Below are 24,124 nucleotides of genomic sequence, written 5' to 3'. Positions count from 1 at the left end.
AATATTATTTCACGAAATATGTTGTTAAAGATACAATAGTAAACGCAATAGCATGAAAATAAAAAAGTGCAGTTTTGTATATGTATTTCGCGTCACATTATTAGGTCGTGTGTGTTCTAACGCTATATAGTAACTGTAAAAGCACACGTTTTCGCTGGCCGTGACTCTCTTCCTCTCTATGAAACTGCGTCAGATTGAGCGCTTATAAACGGATAACGCTGTCATTTTGTTGAAAAATATTTCACTCCTTTTTGGCCAACAGAAATAATTTAGATATAATCTAAATTTTTTCTTAGACACTGCGAATTTAGAAATGATTTGATTTGGACGAAGATCCTGGCTTTTTTGTTTAATTTTCATTATAATTTCGAGACCATGATGCCGTGGATCGCCTATTGGGTTATTTAGTAAATGGCGATCTCGACCTTCAAAATGTTTTTCCAGAAAATATACTTAAATGAAATAATAAAAAAGAAGTGCTATAAACAGAGCGATGTTGACCTTGAAAATTATGATATCTATCTTCAAAATAACGATCTTCTAAATAGGATGAAAACACTCCACAGGTGGCGTTAGCACAATTGTGTAATTAGCATTGAACACTAATTTAATACTGAGACACGGGCACTATCTATCTCCATGTATTTGATCTCTGACTTTTAAGATATCTATATTCAATAGGGCAGTAGTTTGGGAGGGTTACATTTAACACGCACGATAAATGAAACCTAGCTTAAATGTAGCCATAGTTACGACCTTTTTGAACTAGCGCAACGAATCAAAAACGTGCCTGCGCTGTCGATAAAACTAGATAGATTTGAAATATCTCTTTCACGGGTAGTCAATAGCGCTTCCCCTCACCCTGCCAGAGCTACTGCCATCTAGTAGTAGAAAAGTAATTTGAACATCCATTGAGGAGATCAATCGGATGAGATTTTTTCACGTAAGTGCTTACAAGTTTGAAATACACGATTCCCCGTAATATTATCTGAACTATTTAAAAAAAACGCGAAAAAGAAGTAGTCATTCATATTCTAAACTATAGATGGCGCGCTACCACAAAATATGAAGCACGATTTTTACCTTTAAGAGTGTAATTTTTAACCTTGGAATTAACGAGCTCCAGCTCTCGTGACAGAAACAGATGATCGCTTCGCTACAGATCCGTCAATCGCAAAATTTTCCGTAATCCAAGGGTTTCCCATATTAAATATCGCTTTTTATGTTAAAATAAACATTTCGATTGAATATTCTAGTTATTTTATATTAAAAGATTTTCCAGACAAACATTTTGAAGCTAGTAAAAATTAGCTAATAAATATTCAGGCTCTGATGTCTTTATGTCAAGTTGGCATCTCAGGCGCAGGAATAGATAGATGTTTATTTATTTACTCTTTGAAATAGCAAATCCCTTTTGAATCAGGGATAAATTCACATTAAAAGAACTCTCGAGTACAATGTAAATAAACGATAAAGTTCCAACAGAATAAATTGAAATGATAGTAATAACAAGTTGGCAAGCCAAAATATACCTCTCCTCGGAAGAATTGTCCCTAGTGGTATTAATTTCTCGAGATAACCCTTAAAGATATATCTCCGCAATTTAGAGTTATTTGTTAAAAATATTAACCCATTTCTATCCCGCCCGGTATAAAATTTTAATTATAATTAAAATAATTGAGACGAAACGACCAATTTTAATTTATTCAGAATATCATAAGTTAAGTAGTTACAACAGTAAGTTAGACGTACTATAACAATGCACAATTGAATTAAACCCTTTTACAGAACAAGTTTATCAGTTAAATATAATACGAAGCAAATTTTAATGAAAGAAATATCTACAGAGGCTTTTTGGAATTACTCGCTTACGAAATACTTGCCGCATCTTTAACGCTCATTTCATTTCAACACTCGCCCTTGATGAAGATACCGTAGATATCTGGTAGTGGACGACTCGTTCACTTCCTGTTGACGTTGTGACGCATACCACATGAAAAAGACCAATGCCGTCCAATTTCCAATATCATATAATGACTCGCACACCCAAGAAATCATTGACTGCGTTAGAAATCGTAGATATCCAAATATCCACACCAAATGTATTTACAAGAAGCAAAAACCTTACCATCAACAAAGCACAGAGAGCCACTTGACTAACCGCCAGCTTTTAAAGCAATTAACGTTAAATTATCTCCTTTGAATTAACAGAACTATATATAGGTCGTTAAGAAAGTGGACCACCCACAGGGTCTACCCTTTAACCCTCTAATCTCGGCTGACTGCGCTAAAACAAGATTTAACCTTTAAAAAATACCAGATTAGGCCTTCATAAATTCATTAATAAAAAAAGACTTTATTACCTATTATGCTTACGATGCCTGTCTTAATTTCAGTGAATCTAAGCAGCTATCGGTGGTTCTGTGGTAGAGCGCTCGACTGCCAAGCCGAATGGTCTGGGTTCGAAACCTGGGTGGCGCATTTGTTTTTAATCAATAGAGAAACGCTAAATTAGAATTTCTTCGATGCAATAATTTCAATTTCAATTCTATTTCAATTAAACCAAAATTTCGTACTCTATTAAATACGCTTCCGATAAAGCTGAAGGTCTAATTTTCAATAAGGCTAACAAGTGTCGGTGGTTCTGTGGTAGAACGTCCGCCTGTCAATCAGGAGGTCTCGGGTTCAAATCCCGCCCGATGCGATCGCAAATTGATACTAAGACGAATACCGTGTACAACTGGTGGAAACCCTGCCATTGGACGTTGAGAGGTAGCATTACACTCAGCACTCGGTCCGTCCCAAAGTCATTAAGAAGAAGTTGGAGAGAAAACGCCCATATAAACACAACAGACTCAACATGCACAACCATCAGAACACAAACACAACAAATTCAACACTCACAACCTACGCATAAACATTACAAAAACGTAATACACCAAACCGTCACGACGGTGAGCGAAAAAACACCATCCAAACCAAACCGCAAATGCATCCGTTAACGCTCACCGTCACACGGTGGTTTTGCCAACCCTTTGAGAAACTGCGTACGCAGTGATTACACTTTGCACCGAAAATGCGAACGCGTTCGCAGTCCTGACAGACAGACACACCCACAGACCCACCCACAGACCCACCCACAGACCCACCCACAGACCCACAGACAGACACGGTCGTTGTATAACCCCTCCTAGGGGACTTTGTCCCCTCGGAGAGGTAAAAATATAAAATAAAATAAAATATTGAATCCAAGGAAGGCGTCAGTAGAATAGTTATGAATAGTTATGAAAGAGGTCTTCGTAATGCATCCCAGTGGCATTACCCTATGTACCAACTATATGAGTGAAGACCTTTATATTTGATGGCTCCCTGAAGCCACACTACCTTCGTACTTAACCGGGCTTCGTGAGGTTCCAATTACTCCTCGCTAGTGCCCAAAAACACGCCAAGGTACGTGACTTGGTCAGAGAATTTAACTTTGTAGCCTTCAAGAAACAGCGGTTGGTTCATAGCATAATCTCTGCCACTAAACTGCAGGATATGTCCACTAAATTCTAGACCACACCCAGTCGCAAAATCGCCCGCAATGGTCAAGAGTCCCTGAAGATCACTTAAACTCTCTGAAGCCAGATAGATATCATCACAGCAAAAAACTGACCACAAAAGGTAGTTTGAACATCAGGCGATTAATGGGGGAGACAAAAACCCAATCTTGAGGCCGATTACTGTTGATCAAGTGGCATATGATAACGCAAAAAGCAACGGAGTTATTGGACATCCCTGCTTCAGACCAACATTTGAGCGAATATATCAGGGGGGGGGGGCTTGCCGACGCTGAAATTAGTTTGGCGCACCTTACTGTAGAAGGCAGCAGCCTTTCTGTGTATTAAAGGTTGACTTTATACTCACCTGCAGAAGAGAAGGGTTATAATCCTGATTGACAGACCCCACTTTTTCACCACGTGAATGAAGCGCGTTCGTTTCTCCGATACTATTGTACTCATTATACCGTACGAAGACCGCGTATTGATCCTTAACAAAGACCGCTTAAATTATGAATTAAGAATAAACAACATTTTAATATGCAAATTAGATTTAAATTTGAACGACTGATTTTCCCGGTATTATTAAAATGGCGAAAGAGGTGATTAATATTACAACGGTGGAGAAAAAACCCAGATAACGTTTTCCCACTTTGTACGTACAATGCTGTGGTGACGTAAAATACAATGACGTAATAACATAGTATATTAAATTGAACATCCAGAGTGGATGACCATTGGAACTCGAAGAAGTTCAAGTCAAGACTCAAGAAGGAGGCAACAAGTCCTATGTAAGTATTTTCGCTTTTAGTATCTTCAGCTTCGCTCTCTTTCTTTAAGGACATAGAAAATATTTCTTATACAGAATGTCCGTTGAACTTTTGTTTGCTTTATCGTCGGAGAAATTCGTTGAGACTACCCCGAAGCGCAGCGTGAGTTAAGATAAAAGCGGTCCTAAGTTTATCTGAAGGATAGTGTAGGGGTAAAGAATTCTTCCGCAAGCAACTACTCCTTAAGTTTCCAACTTAGACAAGTTCTGCCAGCACAAAAACCATTGACTTTCCAGCGCAGAAAAATTCCACACCACGCCCCTGAAGTTTCCCTCTAGAGTAAAAGCTGGTGTGAAAACGAGAAACACCATCTGGCTCCTTCTCTCCAACGTTCTAAAGAAATCTGTACCGCGTTTTAAATAATATATACAAAACCTTCTAAAGTTATTCTATGAATACCTGTAAACCATTCTAAAGATATTCTTATGAAAACTTGTTTATTATAAAGCTTTTCTTAAATTGTTCAATATAAATTCTTAAGACGTCCCAGAGATATTTATAAAGGAATTTTATTATTTGCTCTAAAGGTATTCTTAAGCGTATAAATATAGAAAAATTACCCACGTTTATTGAGGTATTCTATAGAGTATTCTACGGTTTCTCTTTAGAAACGTCTTTAGTTCGATTGGTGGCGCCTCCTATTATCGTCTTTCCTTATTAACAAATACCAATATGGCCGTATCCTTTTGCTTTTCTTCCTTTTATACGAAGTGAACCCATCGCAGGGATGAGCCTTACCCTCTCAATTGGGATAAATTATGGACATTTAGAAGTTAAAGCGACTTTTTAATTTATTTTACAAGTTCACAACAAATTGATATCCGGGCCACCACAATCACCGGCAGCGATTCAAATGCGTTGTAAATCATTCCTCACATGGTTCTTCTTCGCGGCATCGTTTCTTCCTGCTCAGTAGCGCCGACAATGGGCGCGAGGGGTATTTGGAAAGATCTCCTTTCGATTTCAAAAGATAAAATCTCTTTTGTAGTTTATCAGCTAGAAGAAACCACAATATAATATGAAATTATTAATTAATATTAACTATAAAACCATGCGTTTTAAAAAGATTTATAATAAAATTATAAAGTAAAATGATGAAAAAATTGGAAGTTAGGTCAGGTAAAATTGGGTTGATTATTGTAGCTAAGAAGCCACTAAAGCCACGGTCACACTGAAGCTTAAAACCCAGTTTCGGTCGGTTTGAATGCCAGTTTTGACCACCGACGACAATTCTTGGTTCACACGTGCGAAATTGCTTCACCACGGTTCGCTTAATAGCCAATGTTTAACGCCATTTCAAATTATGACCAGAATTTTGAAAATACTAAAATATATCCCAAAACAATTAGTTAATCATGATTATTATACATACAGTAATATAATTTGATATTATTTAGAATTTTATTTCCATTTATTTTGAAATAAGAGCAATTTTACTTCCCCGCCTTGTCGTTTTGAAAGCGATTATAACCGAACCAACACGAAGCGATTTCTCACGCTGGTTTTGAAAATTAATTATCTAAAACGAAGCGATTGTAGGGGTAAGTGTGAACCTGGCTTAAGAAGGGCGTGTGATATAGAACAAGCCAGCTCCAAAAAAAAAGAACTCCTAAGATGAAAGCTTTTTCACGAGTTTTCCGGGTGATTTCTCAATTTTTTTAATTTGAACTCAGTTATGAAATTTGGAAACGTTGGTTTCGTTCTTAAAGGATAGATATGATTTTTAAATGAATTATGGTTTCAATGATTTATTATATTATACGTAAATATGTCTATCAGGTGACTACTTCTAAAATTTGATAAGAATGTGTATGCTTATTTTAAAAAGTCGTTTAATTGTCAGCTGCAAATACACCATAGATCGCTTTATTTTCAATTTGTTCGCGCGGATCAAATCCCAACTCGGCCCGGTGAACGCTCAGCTCCGATGGGTAACGAAGCAGCTACTACCCACTCGGCGCACCTGCGTTTATTTCCATGAGTAAATAATAAACAGCTTAGTTACTACCAAAGGCCAGTGGCGGATACATATGAGGAGCGCCCCCGACCCTTGAAACCCTTTGAATAAAGTTTTCTTAAGCTTTGCATGTGACTTGCTGATTTGTTATTACACCCATAGCTCAAGATGTCTTTTAGCGCCCCCCCCCCCTTGAGTTTTTTCTGTATCCACCACTGCCAAAGGCTCCCCCTTTAGCATAAGCCTACATTGATGTTTCTTAAGTTATGGTCTCTTCCAACCCTGAAATCCTCCTACAAATAGCTAGTTGCCCCTGCCTTTAGCACCATGGTTGTATAACATGGAGTTGCTTGCGAATTTTTTTTTCTGAACTTGAACTATTTTTATTTTATATGCACTTTGCTAAAAGTCCATGTCAGAAATAGTAAAACATACTGAGCTCTTACGAGTAACAAATTCCCCTTTTTCGTCCTTAACCTACCTTTTAGAGTTTCTTCTTGGGAACTGTTCATAATCCCAAATCCCAAGATGAGACACATCAGCAGGAAAACTTTGTACTGCATGTCCAAAGGTTCTCTTTTCAAATTAAATTAAAAAAAGTTACAAATGGTTATAATAATATATCTTTCTAAAGTGAAACCAGATGAGAGCCGCCATTGATCTAAACAGAGATAATTTTCAACTACGCGAAGTTGGATCTTTCTTACTTTATTTTGGCGTAGTGGTAATGTTCAAACTATCATTCGTTAGCTGGGTTGAAACTAATTTATGGTAACTTTATTGTTGGGCTAGCGAGAATTAGCGATTATTTTAACCCTAAATATGAAATCAGTGAACTATAAGAACTAAGAACTGGAATCGCGTTCACAGACAACCCTCCGCAAATTCCAATAATGGGACCAACATCCCCTATCACCACGGTTCGAAAGTCAAAATTCGCGGCCAAAAAATCCAGTGGGTTTTTTGGACCCACCCACCTCAAAAAGCCCCACCTCAGAAAAACCCACTTTCAAATGAAAAATCAACTAGTTCAATGTGCAATGACCACTTCAATATATCTTAGACTGAATTGTAATGCGATACAAACTTTACAAAGTTATCTGGCTTGTTAACTTGAAACTTGGTCCTTTGGTTCAGCTTTGCAGTATCTGTATACTTTCATAAGCTTTTCTGCAATTTCTAATACAAATATGGAAATAGTATAAATTAAAAAACCCACCCAAATGAAAAAAAACTCATTAAAAACCGACTGGGTTGGGGTTTTGGTTTTTTTTTTTCGGTTTGGGTCGAACCATATAAAATTTATATAGATTTTTTCGGGTCGGGCCTAAGAAATAGTCGAACTGAATCGTCTCTAGATTTTACCTAACATAATTAGATTTTATCTATAATTATTTAAATTTCCCAATTTTGATTAGATATAAAAGAGTTAATTAACCCAAATTCAATGAGTATACCCAATTTTCCAAAAACTTCGATGAATTTTTAACAATGTACATTAATATTATCGAAAATGCTGGAAATATTCGCAATTTATGTAAAAAAAATTAATTTTTCTTGTATTAACCCAAATTTTAAACGTTTATCCAATTTCATCCACTTTTCATAAATTTCGTAGGATTTCGCCCAAATTTGCTTAACTTCAGCCAATCGGCTTGAAATTTCCCTAAATATACTTTAATTTTACTTGAAAAACCCAAGTTGTTAACTTTTACTAATTTAATCCAACTGACAGTTTCATCCATTGTCTAAAATATTTAAATATTCCTCACTTAGGAATTAATAAAGACAATACCGAAATGTTCCTTAAATTACCCAATTTTAGTCATATTTATAAATTTTAAGTTTAGAATTTTTGAAAATCAAATTTAATTTTGGATATTTTTAAAGGAGACCCATAAATTCTGTGAAAATCTTCTTCAATTTTCTATCGAAAAATTATCAATCTCACAATTGTTAGTTGTCAAAAGCATTTTTGGTTGCCATGGCAAAGCGAAAGCCTTTTGTAACTTTTCCCTTCACTGTGTTTCCAGTTACGTGAAGATCTACTAACCCCCCGAGTTTGAAACAAATAAACACCTCGATTAGTTTCCTCGTAAATGATAAAAATGTGACAATAATCAACTAATCTTAGGGTTTACAGCTGCCGGACCCCAACACGCTGGTAAAACTCACGGGTAATTCCACCCCTTCGTCCATTCAAATATGCATCTCCATGACGGCTTTCGTTTACAAGGGCCCGGGCCCGCTCTCGGAGGCTCCGATTCTAAACTTACCTTTCTTTCCAATGCGGCGAACGATGAACTCGAAGTATTGTGGCTTCAAACGGCGCTCAGCCTTTTATACACCCAAAGCCCGTATTGGTACCGAATGTGATAGCATCCACGTGTTTTCAAATTACTACATCAAAGTCGCCTGTACATCGACGCTTTCGAGAGGGGTGCCATTCTGGCTAGCCCCGCTCCAACACTAGCTGTCTTTGTTTCTACGCACGCACGCTCCCCTCTGTTCAACTAGTAGCAACAAACACAAGGAGAACGCAGCTAGCCTTTAAATACCCTAACGCAGTGTTGTGTACAAATTTCATTGGACGAGCCTTTACTCTGAAAGTTTTACGGGTGGGGGGAGACAATTTTCGAATTTCTCCCTTCCGACGGCAGCAGGCGCTAAAGCGTCTAACCAATGAAAACTGTACACAAGAAAATCCACGACGGGTTGCGTTCCCCTTGTGTGGGGTGCTGTGTTTGTTGCTCCTAGCTGTTCAATAGCCCTCTTCGAAAACTGCCCATTAGCCACTAGAGATTCTCTAACTTGACTCTTTTAAGAACATGTAAGCGGTAATATCATTTTTCTTGTTGTTTTAGTGAAATTACTAGCTGGAGTTGTCCATTGTTCTTTTACAACTTGGTATTACCATAAGTAACATAATATCAATAAGTATGACCGCTTTTTGACACAGAAACTGCCGACCAGTTCCGACTTGGACTTTCACCCGAGCTGAGTAGCGTGTAATCGTCCTTCCTACAATGATAAATTTATCATTGGGAATATTTAGTGAGTGAGTAAGTGTACACAATGGCCAACATACAAATATTGAAAGAGTTTAAATAATTATATTTCAAATAAATTAATGTTTTTACATAGTTTTAAACCTTTTAAATAACCTAAACTCGTTTGAAATAAATTTATCTAACATTTATGAGTATTTGGTACGATAGATGTTACAATATTTAAAACAATTACACATGTATGGTCAATGGAGGTAGGTGTGATCACGGGGTAAGTGTGATCACGGGGTAAGTGTGAGTATCACGGGTTTCAAAATGTCCGAAAAAAAGTGTATGGTTTGGAAAAAAAATTTACTAAACAACCTTGCACAGTTTTTTAATTAAAATAAATTTAACAATATTAACATTTCAATGGTTACGAGTCATCTACCTATATCAAAATTTAATAATATAAGCCGATATATAAATTTAAAACATAAATTCCAATTGTCGTGTTTTTGTGTTACGCAATTAAATTAAATACAGTTGGTTATACTCGCTTCGAAAGAGTCACGAGTGCTCCTAGCCGTACTTTACATTGTAATCTAATTTCGCAGTTTGTTGAAAATTTTAATTTTCAATTAGTAAGGATTCGCAATAATATCCACGTATTCCACATCTGTTCAAAACTTTGTGATTCAACAGTACTGTAATACAAGTTTGAATTTTCAACTGAGTGCCTTGGGTATTAGCCTAGCTGCTTATTATTAAAAAACCTTTCGCCTACGGATGAGAATGAACAAACTAGCATAAACGTACGACTGAGATCTGCACAATACTTCAATAAGCACCGACATGTTAAAAAGGGGAATACGAAATCCTTTACAGGTCGATCACGGTACAGTCTTTCGGGTGAATGATTTCGAAATATCAAGAAATAATAACGCGCTGGAGGTCAACGAAATAATTGCTCCTTACGAATGTCAAAATGACACATCAAGGTTAAAGGTAATTGGATTTCAACACTCGCGTCGTCATCATCGTGGTTTGCGTGATGAAACAGTGGATAATAGACGCTCGGCTGATTGAAAAGCGGCTGTCGCGAATTAAACTTCTACATTAAGTTTAGTTTTCGGAAAATATCTTGTAAAACCTCGACTTAAATAAGGTTAATAATAATCAGCTAGGCTAATCACCCAAGGCATCACCTTAGGCCTAAGTCATCAAGCGACTTTTAAAGCCATTAATTCAGGTTTCCGCGATGCCATTTGAAAAAGTAGTTAAATCTCATTTTAAGAAATATATCGGCGAGCGGGTGCCCATGACTTGGGCAGTGCTCAATTTTGCTGATTTCGTCTTATACTACATATCTCTCTAACAGAGACGTCAGTTGGAAGGGTAAATGACATACTGAAAGAGAAGTTAAGCAAAAAAACGCCTCGAGCGAATGTGTAGGACTGCAGATGTAGCTTCATTGCGCGTGCACAGACCGTTTACTCTACACTTTCCCCGTGCCAACGTTTTAACCTGTCTATAAATGCGGTTGTAGATTGTTGTTTGAACGATACAATTTTTAGCTGGTTTATTTAATGCTATTGGATCAAACCAATTTTGATCAAACTTGGATCCAGTTCTTAGTTAAAAGATTTTATGGATCCAAATTTGATTAAGATTATTTGATCAAGAAATAGTTGATCGTTATTTGATCTATTCAGGATATAGCTTGATGCAAATTGGATCCAATGTCCAAAATTGGATCAAGTCATTTTCGTAAGAGCAACGTATGCCTGCTGCGGATTTCCTTGACAAACTCCAAACCATCTGCTCCGTTCCGTCGATGCTGTCGTCTACATCCTCTGAGGGGAAAATCCTCGAAATGCTGACTATGTTGGCTACAAAGAGTGCATCTCTCGAAGCAATCGGACCCGTCACTCCTGCCCTTCTTCAGCCTTCGTTACGGGGTGGCGTCAACACCTTGCGCAGGGAAATTCACGATCTCCACCGTGAAATGAACAGGCTACGCGCATCACCGTGATCTGAACCCGCCATTCTAACGCCGAGATCCGGGTCCTTCTGTTTCTTGCTACCGCTGCTGTCGTCACGATCATTTCGCCTCTTATTGATGGGAGCATGATCCCATTCGAGACACCAGCAACCGCTCGCCAAACCGCCCGGATCCCAATGCCGCTCGGCCCCGCTCTCCTTCTTTAAAGATACAGCGTCCATGGTTTTACCATAATGTTAGGCTTGTACAACATTGTACGCTTATTTACAATAATATTATATTATATACTTTACATGGCGTTTTGGCTCTTTTGGAAATTGGGAGGGGCGGCAAATTCATGATCCGCCCCGGGCGTCAAAGGGTTTAGGTACGCCACTGCAAAAAGGGTGTTCACCCGCTTTCGAGGTGGATATCGCTGTAGCTGACTGTGATAAGACGGCCTCTGCTACATCCGATGGCCAGTATGAGTTCAACGCCTCATGTACAAGACGCTTGGTAATTTCATGTGGCAAATCACCATGGCTTATCTCTATGATATTTTAATTTTTTCACGAGCTTACCTAGAAAGACACACGATTCATTTGGGTTGCTGTCAAAGATGGTACATTCCAGCAGCTCCGTGCTTGTTCGATATCTCCGCCCATCGTTCAACATCCTCGTTGGAACCATTCGTTTGAAATACACACTACTATTCTCAACCATTGGATTAATGGCCAGTCGTCTCCTCAACTCAGCTGAGAGGAATTATAGACCGACTTCGGGACTAACAAATTTTTCCCCTACGTCTACGGCCTTTCCCTCACCGTCGTCACTGACCACCACGGCCTTTGTTGGCTTACTACAGTAGAAAACCCAAATTGTCATTTGGCCCGCTGCTCGCTTACATTGAAAGAATTCAATCCGGTTATCATATAAAAAGACGGCTGGAAACACCTCGACGCTGATGCCTTATCACGAGCCCCACCCGACTTTCACGTGGCCTTATTCACACCATCTACGACGACGGACGATACCTTGGATCTCACATTTCGACATTCCAGCAAAGACCCGTATACAGCCTTGGTAATCGAATTCTTGGAAACTCGCCCAGTGTCCGCACCAACGCCGCTCATCCGCGCCGCTCTGTGCTTCGAGCTATTTGACGGTTTTCTGTACAGAACAGTTCGCACAGATGACGAGATAAATTTGTTTTTGGTCGCTCTTAAGGATATTCGAACCGCAATCCTATTTGCTCTTCACGATTACGCACAGTGGGACGAAACGAGAAAAAAAGTGGGCATTTGAACAAAATTTTATATCGATGTAAAATAATTCTTTTCGTATTTTATGATGACTTTATATCGATAGCATACTGTAATACCTAATTTTTCGGTGTACAAATCATATTTTATTCTGCGGAGGCCATAGAACCTGTTAAAGTGACTTAACTCGTTGACAAAACGTTTTGTGATCCTAACTAATTCTTGTATACTAAAAACCATAAATTAAAACCAATTACTTCTATGTTATATATGTATATTTTTAGTCTCTGTTATTTGGCGCATTGTTTAAATATATTTACAATTTCAAAAAATAAATTTAGCTCTTTCTATGGATATCTAAAATCTAAGTTGTTCTTAAAAAGTGTAAAGATGCGAATAATTCTTAGATTTAAAAAAATGATTAAATAATATTAAACAAGTAGTCATATTATAAATGTTTATAAATATCTATAACCATTATCCATTCGGGTCCCTCTGTAGCACAAATAAAATTATAAAGATGAAGCACTAATTAACAATGTCTCCAAGAAACATTATGAAAAACGTCCAAACACGTTTTTTCTTTATCGCGTATCCTAGTTCACCCAACTATAGAAGAATTTGAACTTGATAGAAACTACCAGCATGGACTAATAGTTGATTTTATAAAATGTCTTTACGCTTGCCCAACTTGTTGAAATGTTGCCCTGGAATAGTTCAGCCAATGCCTACAATGAGTTCATAAACTCTTTAGTGGGAGAGAAAACGGATCCACAGCTGAAACGGGGAGGCAACATTTCAACAATATGGCCAAGGTTATTTTATAAAAAGAACTATTAACAGGGACGGTCCGGCTCAGGAAAAAAGTAAAAAGAACAAGCATCGACGCACTCTAGCGGTACTCGCGGGCATAACAGGAAATGCTAGTATAGGCTGGTGATTCAAAATAACCGGCTGGGGGGGGGGGGGGTAGGGAAAGAAGCTTCCTTGGAATGCTTGGGCCTTGGAATTTAAAAGTTGAACCACGAGATTACCATGCAGTGCTAATATATTAGTCTTTTAAATTAATCGTTGAAAAAATTTAGAATGTCGAGATTTTCCGATCGTACATATAGTAAAATATTCTGCTTACCGTTCTAAAAGCAATTCCCAAATTTGTTACGGTAATTATTATTATCATAATATAATATTATTATTCATAAATATAAATGATTGTACCAAGGCTTAATAGTTGTTTACCTTTTTTTGATGATGAATAATTTCCGAGATAATTTCGAATCTATCTTAGAATCGGAGGTGGAAAAAATATAATTTAACTATACCGATTATACTAAAATAATAACTATAATTATAGTTATTTAACGTGATAACATGGATGGTTATGAGAGACGTTTGGGGTTTCCTTTGTAAACAACAATCTGAAAATTCAAATCACAACCGCTAAAACCGTTAAAAATCCGTTTCCTGTTTATGAAGTTTGAATCACCAGGATAAAAAATATTTGCCTGGCAACGTTGCTGAACGCGTTAACACTTTTTTTTTGGGGTCTTTATAGGGAAATGTTACCAACGACATTTTTAGCGTCCAGTGAAATACGTAGAAAGATTCATTAATTTTTTTTAAACGAATTACGCTCATAACGGAACCCGTTTAATAGAAATTAGTGGTATAAATGGATCAAATTTTAATTGTAGACAACAAACATTTAACAGCTAATGCGTAGAACAATTGTTTGAGCTGAGCCAAAGAACGAAGATGATTATAAATAAATTTCAAATAAAATATTTTATACGAAGCTGTTTATTTCTAAAGGAAAAAACGTATGTTACAAGTTTACATAAAACCTTAAAGTAAAGAAAGGTAGATAAAATTAGTACGTCCAACCGTTGCTCGATACATCAGATATATCGATACAGATTTGATCCGATCGGTTTATTGCGGCAAAAATGCAAACCAGATAGTTTAAACGAAACATACGAAACCACCTATGGACTGTGAGAAGGATGATAAATACGCGAAAAAGTAGATTAGTCCATAAATAAAAGGGATAATATAGCTAAATCCTAAACAAATTTGAAAAAATTAAAAAACTTACTACTAACTCGTACCCAATAGGTCTTCGAGCAAAAACGCGAAACTCGGATCAAATAGATCTTCGAGTAATAAACTAAATTAAAATTAAATAAAATAGCCAGAAATTCCAACGGTAGACCGGTTTCGTTCTATTTGGAACTCATCAGTACCGTGCGGGAAATCTGGCTGGCGACTGTCAAATCTAAAGGAGAAACTAAGCCTAAACATTAAAAATTTCAAAACGCGTTGCATATAGCAACGGAAAGCCGAAAAGGGGGGAGTGTGGTGGAGAATAGAATATACTTTTCGTATATTCTATTCTCCACCACACTCCCCCCTTTTCGGGTTTCCGTTGCTATATGCAACGCGTTTTGAAATTTTTAATGTTTAGGCTTAGTTTCTCCTTTAGATTTGACAGTCGCCAGCCAGATTTCCCGCACGGTACTGATGAGTTCCAAATAGAACGAAACCGGTCTGCCGTTGGAATTTCTGGCTATTTTATTTAATTTTAATTTAGTTTATTACTCGAAGATCTATTTGATCCGAGTTTCGCGTTTTTGCTCGAAGACCTATTGGGTACGAGTTAGTAGTAAGTTTTTTAATTTTTTCAAATTTGTTTAGGATTTAGCTATATTATCCCTTTTATTTATGGACTAATCTACTTTTTCGCGTATTTATAAACGAAACATAACAGCCGTGTTCACCCTAGTCACTTTGGAACCGTTTTTAAACAGTTTCGAAAGATAAAATTGAACATTTTCGGTGTCAACTGTATTAATAGTCATACGATAAATACATTCGATATCAAAATTTTACAATTCGATCTTTTGAAACCGTTTTAAAACGGTTCCAAAGTGTCTAGTGTGAACGCGGCTAATGTGAATTCATAACTATCCGAGAAATGGAAGGTGAGCAAATTTTAGATGCCTCTGTTATAAACTTTAAATATCACCCGTTTCAATTCCCTTCAAAATTTGAATTTCCATTTTTTTATTTGCTTTACAGATAATTATATACAGGGTGTTGCGGGTAAGTATTTTATAAATTTTAGGGCGTGTACTTTGGGTCCTGATGAGTCAAAAATGTCCTATGAACATGGGTCTTATATGCTTTGTTTCGGAGTTTTAGGCCCACAAAAACCTGTCCCCCAAACAACGAAATCGCCAGTAACGTAAATTTCCGTATTTTGCTTTCGATCCTATTGTTTACATTTATTAGTTTTCTAATGATGAAGCGATAAACACAATAGCAAATTCGAAAAAATCCTTATTGAACTAGCAAAAGTTATTTTATTTCAAAGAATCGAGATTAATCGACATTGTTAAAAATGGTCAGAAATTTTGGAGATAAGCGTCTTGCACGAGGCGAATGCCAATTCAAAGTATTTTCCCCGATTGATGCTGGGATAGTGCTTCTTATTTTGGAAATCGCACAAGTGCGAAATATGAGTGTTAATGAAAAGGAATGGTACTTTTACTGTTCAAGACACAAAATGGTATTTGTTAGTGTGGAATACGTGAAATGGTTCTTGCGAATGCTTACAATTGCTTCCATTTAGTAATAACTTTTTTAAAGGTGAAACGATAGTGACCGTAACTGATGTCATTAATAGACTTGAGTCATACAATGGATTTAATAACATGAAGATAAAGTTTTTCAAAGATTCAAAAAATAATAATTACTAAGAATTGAAGTAACAAATGCAAATTTATGTTTTATTTAAAAAATACAAAAATGGCCATCAACTATGCGCTGTCACACGTCGTCAACGTGGCGAACTTCAGTCTCGTAAACTAAGTCTTTATAATAGCCGCAGAGGAAAAAGTCGCCTGAGTTTAAATCGTGAGATCGTGCTGGCCACGCAACTGGTCCACCATGACCTATCCACCTTAAAGGAAAAGTCGTGTCAAGATGAGCTCCTACGTCGCGGTTAAAATGGGGTGGAGCTCCATTGTGCAGAAACCACATGCGTCTTCTCGTTTCAACGGCACGACTTCGAGCAGCACGGGTAAATTATCTTGCAAAAATTGTATGCCTGACGTAAAATAGGACCAATTAAATGGTCACCAACAATACCACAGCAACTTCACTCTATGAGATCTAACAATAATACCGTGGGGGCTATCTTGACTCAACTGGTGAGTGTTGTGCAAGTTGAGTATACCATCACGGGAAAAAAAATTGCTTCTTCCACTGTTAATAGAAAACTCGAGAACTGATGATCACGACCTACTTCGTCAACAAACCATTGAGAAAAGTCAACTCGCCTAGGATATTCTGCTTTAGTTAAATTTAATTATTAAAATTCAATATACAGCTCTATTAACGACACACATTATAATTGACATTAGTACCCTTATCCGAACAATGTTTACAGATATTTTAGTTTTTCTGATATGAAACATTATTAAATATAAATTAATATATACATTTTTTAATTTTAAAAATATGTAAGTTTTACACTGAAAACAAAATGCGGCCAAAATTTTTAACTAACCTAATATTATTGGTATTTGAAATATTAATCGAGAATATATTTTACAAATAATTTTGGGGTATAAGTGTTAACATACTTTATTATTATCATCAATAAATTCAAATAACTTAAATTAAGCCATGTTGTTTTTCCTAATATTACCATTATTGAGGTACTGTTAACTTTGGGAACGTAAATAATTTAGCTAAACAAATTTTTTCCTCAATACGTACTTGTTACTAAGTTTGTGTTCCATTACTATGCTGCTGGCTTATATTATTAATTAAATGAGGCTTAAATTGAATAAAGACTATGGTATAAGTCACAGCTAGACCTAAGAAAGACAATAACAAGTTCTTAGTGAAATAGAAACACGAACCGGCTTGCAATACGAGCTTCCGGGACACGAGCTCCTGATAGAATATCGTGAATTCTCCACTTCCATCGTTGTCGCGCAACGCGTCAACACTTAAATCGTGTAGGCAATCGAATACCTTTTCGCATTCGTCGGGTAACCGGGATGCGATCAAAATCAACGAAACCAAGAGCACCAAATCCAGTAATTGCCTGACCCAAAATATAGCATTACTTCGTTCCCAATTGGTCTCCTCCGGGGCTAGAATATAACCAACAAACTCCGCGATATTCCGACAAGTTGTCAACAGGGTGGTGCCCAACCAGAGCAAAACGATATTACTAAAACATTGGTTCAGACGGTCGACCAGTTTTCGAACTCGATGCAGCCGTCGGCGTAGACATTTGAAACCATCCGAATAGCCACGCGCGATACTTTGCTTCGTGAGGTCAGCGACTGACATGGCCAAAAAACAATAAAGAATTACTTCGAAGCATTTCAACATTATTACAGTTGGCCCGTGGAGGGTCGACAAGGTGAAGAAAAAGGCTTTAAACAACTGCTTATTCCAGCTACTGTAATTGCAACCGAAACACATGTTGGTAATCATGTCGGAGACGTAGACATTTTCCCAGATCAGCAATGTGATGTTCAGGGTGCTAGCTACGTCGTAACAAATGAACATGAATATGACAAAAACGGACACGGTCAATTTCGCTAAGAGATGTTTGACTATGACGGGGTTAACAGCGTCAGCCGCGGTCAGGATATCGCTGGTTAGAGTCCGCAAGTGGTTCCTCTTCCAAATCAGTAAAAGAAAGGACAGGATGAAGCTTGCGTAAGTAATCATGTCCGATGCGTATATTCTTAAACGTTCGTTGAAACCAAAGCGTACAAAAGTATAAATCGTACTTGCGAGGCAATACACCAAATACAGGCAAGAAAAAGCACAGCATCCGACCATGGACAGCGCCAGGTACCTCCATAATCTCCTAATTAGAGGTTTCTTTTTATCTTTCTCGGTGAAACACTCGACTTTCATCCTGTTGTACTACTTGTCTTATGGAGGAACAAATTTCGTTTAACGATCAATTTAAGGGTGGGTTCCAAATACTGTTGATTTAATCGATTTGAGAATAGGGTGTTATTAAATGGTTATTCTTCGCGTCTGGTTCTTAAACAACATTTTATTTTAAAATACGTTTTATAATACTACGATAAACGCTCTGTTGTTTCGTCGAATATTTATACAGGTAAGAATTATGGATTTCTCTATTTAGAATGAAAGGTTTTTCTACAATAAACTTTCTTTTTGTTTGTGCAAGCGAAGACTACTATTGGATATAAATTTATTTGTTTTTGGTCCCAAAACGGTAACGACTACTTAATATTTTCAAAAAGGTTAAAAGTGTTCGTATACATCAGTGGATATAGCGCTTCCAACGGCCAACTGATCATGTTATTCGAGTTGTATTCTGAAAATAATTAGTTAGTCTCATCACCTATATGACTAAAATTATTTATCTGATTCAGTATCTCAAGTACCCGATCTGAAGTTATCTTCTATAAATTATTTCATTAGATTCAGTTAGCCAAACAGTTATCTGACTTCTACGTTTAGTATACATGGTTCTAATGAGTACTATGATGCTTTGTTTCGGAGTTTAAGGCTTACAGAAACCGGGTCCCCAAAATAACGAAACAGCCAGTAATGTGAAGTTTAGTATCCTGAATTGAACCTAATTGTTAACATTTATGATTGTTTTGTTTTTTTAACGGTGAAGCGATAGACACAATAGCAAATGCCAAAGTTCATTATTGAATAGCAGAAGTGTGCTTAATCCCCTCCCCCTGCTTTCCCCCATTCTGCAGAGTTAGTTTTCCTCGCGCAGATTTCTGGAGGATGGATTTTACCCCTCCGCTTTCCCCATTCTTCAGAATTAGTTTTCCTCGTGCAGATTTCTGGAGGATGGATTTTACCCCTCCGCTTTCACCCATTCTCCAGAATTTGTTTTGCTCTCGCAGATTTCTGGAGGATGGATTTTACCACTCTTTACCGGTTTACCCCTCCCCCTGATCACTAGAATTTACCGCTTTAATTTCTTAACTCTATAATTTCTTTAATTTCTAATCTCTTTAATATGAGCAATAGAAACAATTTATTTACATTTACAATTTGTTTATCTCAGAACTTTGTTTACATTTTAGTAGGTACTATCAGATATTCCATTAGATGGTTATCTTGTACATTACACAATTAAAACAAATTAAAGTAGCTAAGTTAACAGGTTAATCGATTATCTACGAGTAAATTGGTAAAATCTTGTGTACTTCCGAGGGTGATTTAAAACCGCCAAAATAAGATTTTACTTTATAATAAGAGTTACATTGATCGGGGTACAAAAATAAACCCTCGAAAGGTTTACCATATAATAATTCGTGAATTTGTTTAAGGTTTTTAACAATAGCTAAGTAAATGCATTCGTTTACATTTTTATGCTCGTTTAAAAGATCTATTTGAAACCGAATAAAATCAAGTTTTTTTTTGGAACTCACCGATTTCGCGAGCTCCCAGATCCAGAACATGGCCGTAGGCTGAGGTCAATTTGATGGTGTTTGACGTGGCGACGATGGATACGTTGTTGCCGTGATAGTCGATGATGTTGTGGGTTAGCGGCGATGCTCCATTTTGCCTTGCGGCAACTGTTCTTCCCAAATAGAGAGTAGATTGGTGAAAGCCTCCGAGGTCAGGAACAGAATATTTGCGTTCGTTTTTTTGAAGAATAGAACTTGTAACTTGGAACCGTTGAAACCGAAAGAGATATGTACACTGATCCTCCGAACGCGATTTTTATGTTGATAGTTTGATACGTCTTTCTTGGGCCTTGCGTTTGGATAAAGTATGTGTCTGGGCTATAGAAAATGAAAATGTTAAGCTTTTGCTTATTGAAATAGAGTTAATGTAGTATTAAAAAGAATGCTTACCAATAGAACGTTTTTCTATGTTTACGGTAGAGGATGGGAGCCAAGCTGACGCACTTCTTTTCAGTTCAGCGTCTCGGAGAGAAATGACGCGAGGATAAAATAATCAGTTCCTATCTTGTCGAGATTAATCCATCACGTGATCAAAACGACAACTAAACCTCAAATTCTATTGGCTGTTTCTCTCTGATGCCGTTTTCCTTTGGGATTGCTCTGCGGTTGATCCAGATTTGGTTACGACGTCATTGCTCTAGATGCGAAGGGTAGCACGTGTGTGACAAATCTACTCTCAATGGAATACGACTTAATCACGGAGCAGCGTCTAGTAGCATTTTCCATTTTGGTGTTCATCTTCCATTGGGAAAAAGCGAGCAGTTTCGAGGTGGATTTACGTGTTCCAATGGAAGGAGTGCTCACTCGCGGAGCACTGAAAACCGCTCCGTCTCTCCCGACGGAGTGACCTTCTCCTCGCCCTCGGAGCATGCTCAGATCGCTAATGGAGTACGACCTACTAACATTTCACCATGGCTTTCGAAAATCGGGCAGTGAGTAACCGCTCTGAAGAAATTTCGTATTTCATTGGGAGCAGCCACTCCGGCCGATTCGGAGGTGGAGTTATGATGCCACACAAATCTGGATAAATCTCCGAGCAGTCGCAATGAAATTTTGACAGTTAATTGTAATTCATTGGATTGCTCCGAGTGCTCCCGGTGTGATTCGATATAATTTCCGTTTTCCATTTGAAAAGAGCACGGAGGCCGAGTAACGTCCCACATTAGCGGATCCCTCGCGCACAGATCACCCTGGTTTGCTCCTTTTTGGTAGATGGAGCGACATATTTGATGCAGAAACATTTCCCTCCATTGTAATTCGTTCATTCGTGCATAGTTCACCTCTAGTGTTTGTCAAGTAAACTATTTTTGTCCTTCTTTCCGGCACTCTGGTTCATAGAAAATTATGTTGGCTGCTCGAACGGCTGCTGGTAATCGTATTGAAAACTTAAAGGGGCTCCAAAGTTCGGTGGCCAAATGTGTATAAAGTCAGTAAAGTGCGAAATTTACGGTTGATTCTGCCCGCCTCTGCCAAGGCCGAGTGAGGGGTTGGGAGGATGAAAAGCATGCTCAATTTGTTTTTTCCACCGAACTTTGGAGCCCCTTTAAAGCGCGTTGCATATATATTTCTCGAATCTTCCACCGAAAGCTCGGATGATGAAGAACTTCTGTTTTGGTTTCAAAAACCCAAATTGAAACGGCCAAAACTCGATAATTACATTGGCAGCGTTGTTCATCTTTACTCGGATGAAGAAGTAAGTAGGCAGTAGTAGAAATTCATAGTTATCAGCTTCTTCAATATGGGTAATTATCAAAACATATTTGCAGTTTCGAAGAAATAAAGAGGGATGTGTGTTCATTGATGGAATCAAGGTTTGAGGACAGCATGTTCTTTCCCAAAAACAAACAACATGGTGGCCGAGAAGCGATATCCGCGGAAACACATGTTTTATCATTATTATGGTTGGTTAATTTTTTATTTCGGACATTTTTGGAAATAACTCAAAAAAGGTTAACTTTGAGAATATTTTACGGTAAAACCATAGGTTTGTTGGAAATAAATCATGCATGCGTGATGTTGCCGGTCGCTTTGGTGTGTCCGAAAGCTCATTCCATAGAAAACAACAGAGGGTACTGGATAGGAACTATTGATTGCAGAGTTATAGTTATCTAGTTTCAAAAACAAACAATTGAGCAAATCATTCATTACATCGCAAAGCCAAATTAATCAGATGTTTTTGCGAACAGAGACTTCAGAAGATTCATCTTCTCTTTCTGACGACGTTCTCTTGATTCTTCTTTAAATTTAGTAATTTCAAGTAGAATTTCACGTTTTTGGCTTTTTCTTTGACTCTGCTTTTGGTGTCCGAAATAGAGAAATTCTGATTAATTTCAACAGCACCCACACCTCGTAATACCTCAGGTTTCAAAGTATCATCGAGCGATGCAATTTCTTCAATTTTATCTTTATATTCAACAACCTTTATCGTCGAACCAGAAATTTTATTGTTTTTCTCTGCTTCGGTTTTTCTTTTCATCACTGTCTTGTAGCCGATTTCACATTGCTCGCCCGACCTCTTAATTCCAAGGATGTTCTCTATGTCACTTGAAATTCTGGCCCACGTGGTTTTTTATTTCTGAATTTTTTCATAGGGCCAACTAATGGCTAGTATTGTTCATATTTGTCCAACAAAACATTTGTCTCAGGATCACCTCATTCTAAATTGAAAAACAGCGTTAGAATAATTATTGAACAGCTTTGTGAAACCAAACATACTTAGTTTTGCATCTAATATTTTGTGGAGAGAGATGGATGTTTTAGCTGTGTAACGTTTCATTTGGCTCATTTTGGGGCGAGTGCAAGATTTCATTTGGCTCGGTTAGTGGTGCTTGGGTAGAGCTAGTTGGTTTCCTTGTTGGACTTGAAGTTAAAGGTGCACTTTGATCAGATGTTTCGTGACATTCTTTGGTTTGGTACTACAGTAACCCACAACTTCCTAACTGTTCTTCTGTGAAAGTCATTATTTGTTTTTCACCTATCAACAATGAGATAAAATTATATTACACCGTATTATGGGCAATAAGCTTTGTAACGTAACCAAACTAAATAATTTCTTCCCATGGAGTGCCTCCCAAAGTCTAAGGTAGAGAAGATCCCGTCAATTAAGCCTTATATAGTAATAAATAAAATTAATCGAGATTTTGCTTGGCCGAAATTAAAAACACGTGTCTTACCATTTTTTATAACAGCTCCACGAATGAGACTGACTTGATGCCATGCTACAGCGCGACCATAGGAAATTTGATTGCTCCCGTCTCGAGATCTAGCTGTCAACTCCAACATTATTATTTTTTATTGTATCCATTGACCACACGCACGACATCGATGGTCGAAGGGGCCGTTCATGAGGGCTCGAAGGCAGATTAACGCTGTTCATTGGCGATTTCGCTAGCTCCCCGGTTGCTACGTCTCGAAAAACGGAGCAGTACGGGAGCGAGCAAAACCCCTCCAATGGAAGACGAAAATCTGCCTCGAAGCAGTTTCGTTTTTCCGAATGGAAAACAAAATACAAATCGGAGCGCTCGGCGAGCACTCGGAGCAGCCCAAAGGAATACGGCATAAGGAATGATTCCCACTGTTTGACGTCATAATTTTACCTACTTGAATATTTTGAAAAAACCCATTGTTTGACGTCATATAATTTCCACACTGGAATATTTAAAGTGGAATAAAACCCATTGTTTGACGTCATATAATTAACCCAGTTTAATATTTAAAGTGGAAAAAACCCAATGTAGAGAGGAAGACATTTCTCGAGAGCTTGTGATGCAATCATATCCTACGAAACATTGCAATTAATAGAAATTTACATTAAATTACTATACTATTTATACCATTTTCTGAGCTACAGTGAAAAAGTTACAGATTTGTGGTAGAATGGTTTTCAAAATACCACAAAATTAACTCAAATAAGAAAATTTTAATTAAAATTATCACTACGGCGATAATTTTTGATGGTTGTTTCAGGACAGCAGTTATGGCCGATGTTTGTTCTTCAGAGTCCATATCGGAAATGTAGCTAAATCGAATATTTTCGTAAATAAGTATAAATTTTAGCCTAACT

At 37.4% G+C, this 24,124-nt stretch overlaps 1 long non-coding RNA gene across 2 annotated transcripts; it reads right to left on the bottom strand.

Annotated features, from left to right (window-relative positions):
- Positions 1–19,865: 19,865 nt before the first annotated feature.
- LOC149948977 (uncharacterized) lies at positions 19,866–23,587 on the bottom strand. 2 transcript variants are annotated; one of them, XR_016480510.1, is made up of 5 exons: positions 23,235–23,587; positions 23,099–23,168; positions 22,777–23,035; positions 20,452–22,718; positions 19,866–20,379 (listed from the first exon to the last, which is right to left on the bottom strand). It is a non-coding gene; the product is annotated as an uncharacterized LOC149948977 (long non-coding RNA). The 2 variants fall into 2 exon arrangements; XR_016480509.1 differs by having other exon boundaries at positions 23,104–23,168.
- Between the last annotated feature and the right edge of the window lie 537 nt (positions 23,588–24,124).

The sequence above is a fragment of the Leiobunum rupestre genome, chromosome 4 (assembly GCF_980474605.1).
Source record: "Leiobunum rupestre chromosome 4, qqLeiRupe1.1.hap1, whole genome shotgun sequence".
Taxonomy (NCBI): domain Eukaryota; kingdom Metazoa; phylum Arthropoda; class Arachnida; order Opiliones; family Sclerosomatidae; genus Leiobunum; species Leiobunum rupestre.
Note: the sequence above shows the minus strand (reverse complement) of the source record. Positions and strands in the feature narration are given on the sequence as shown.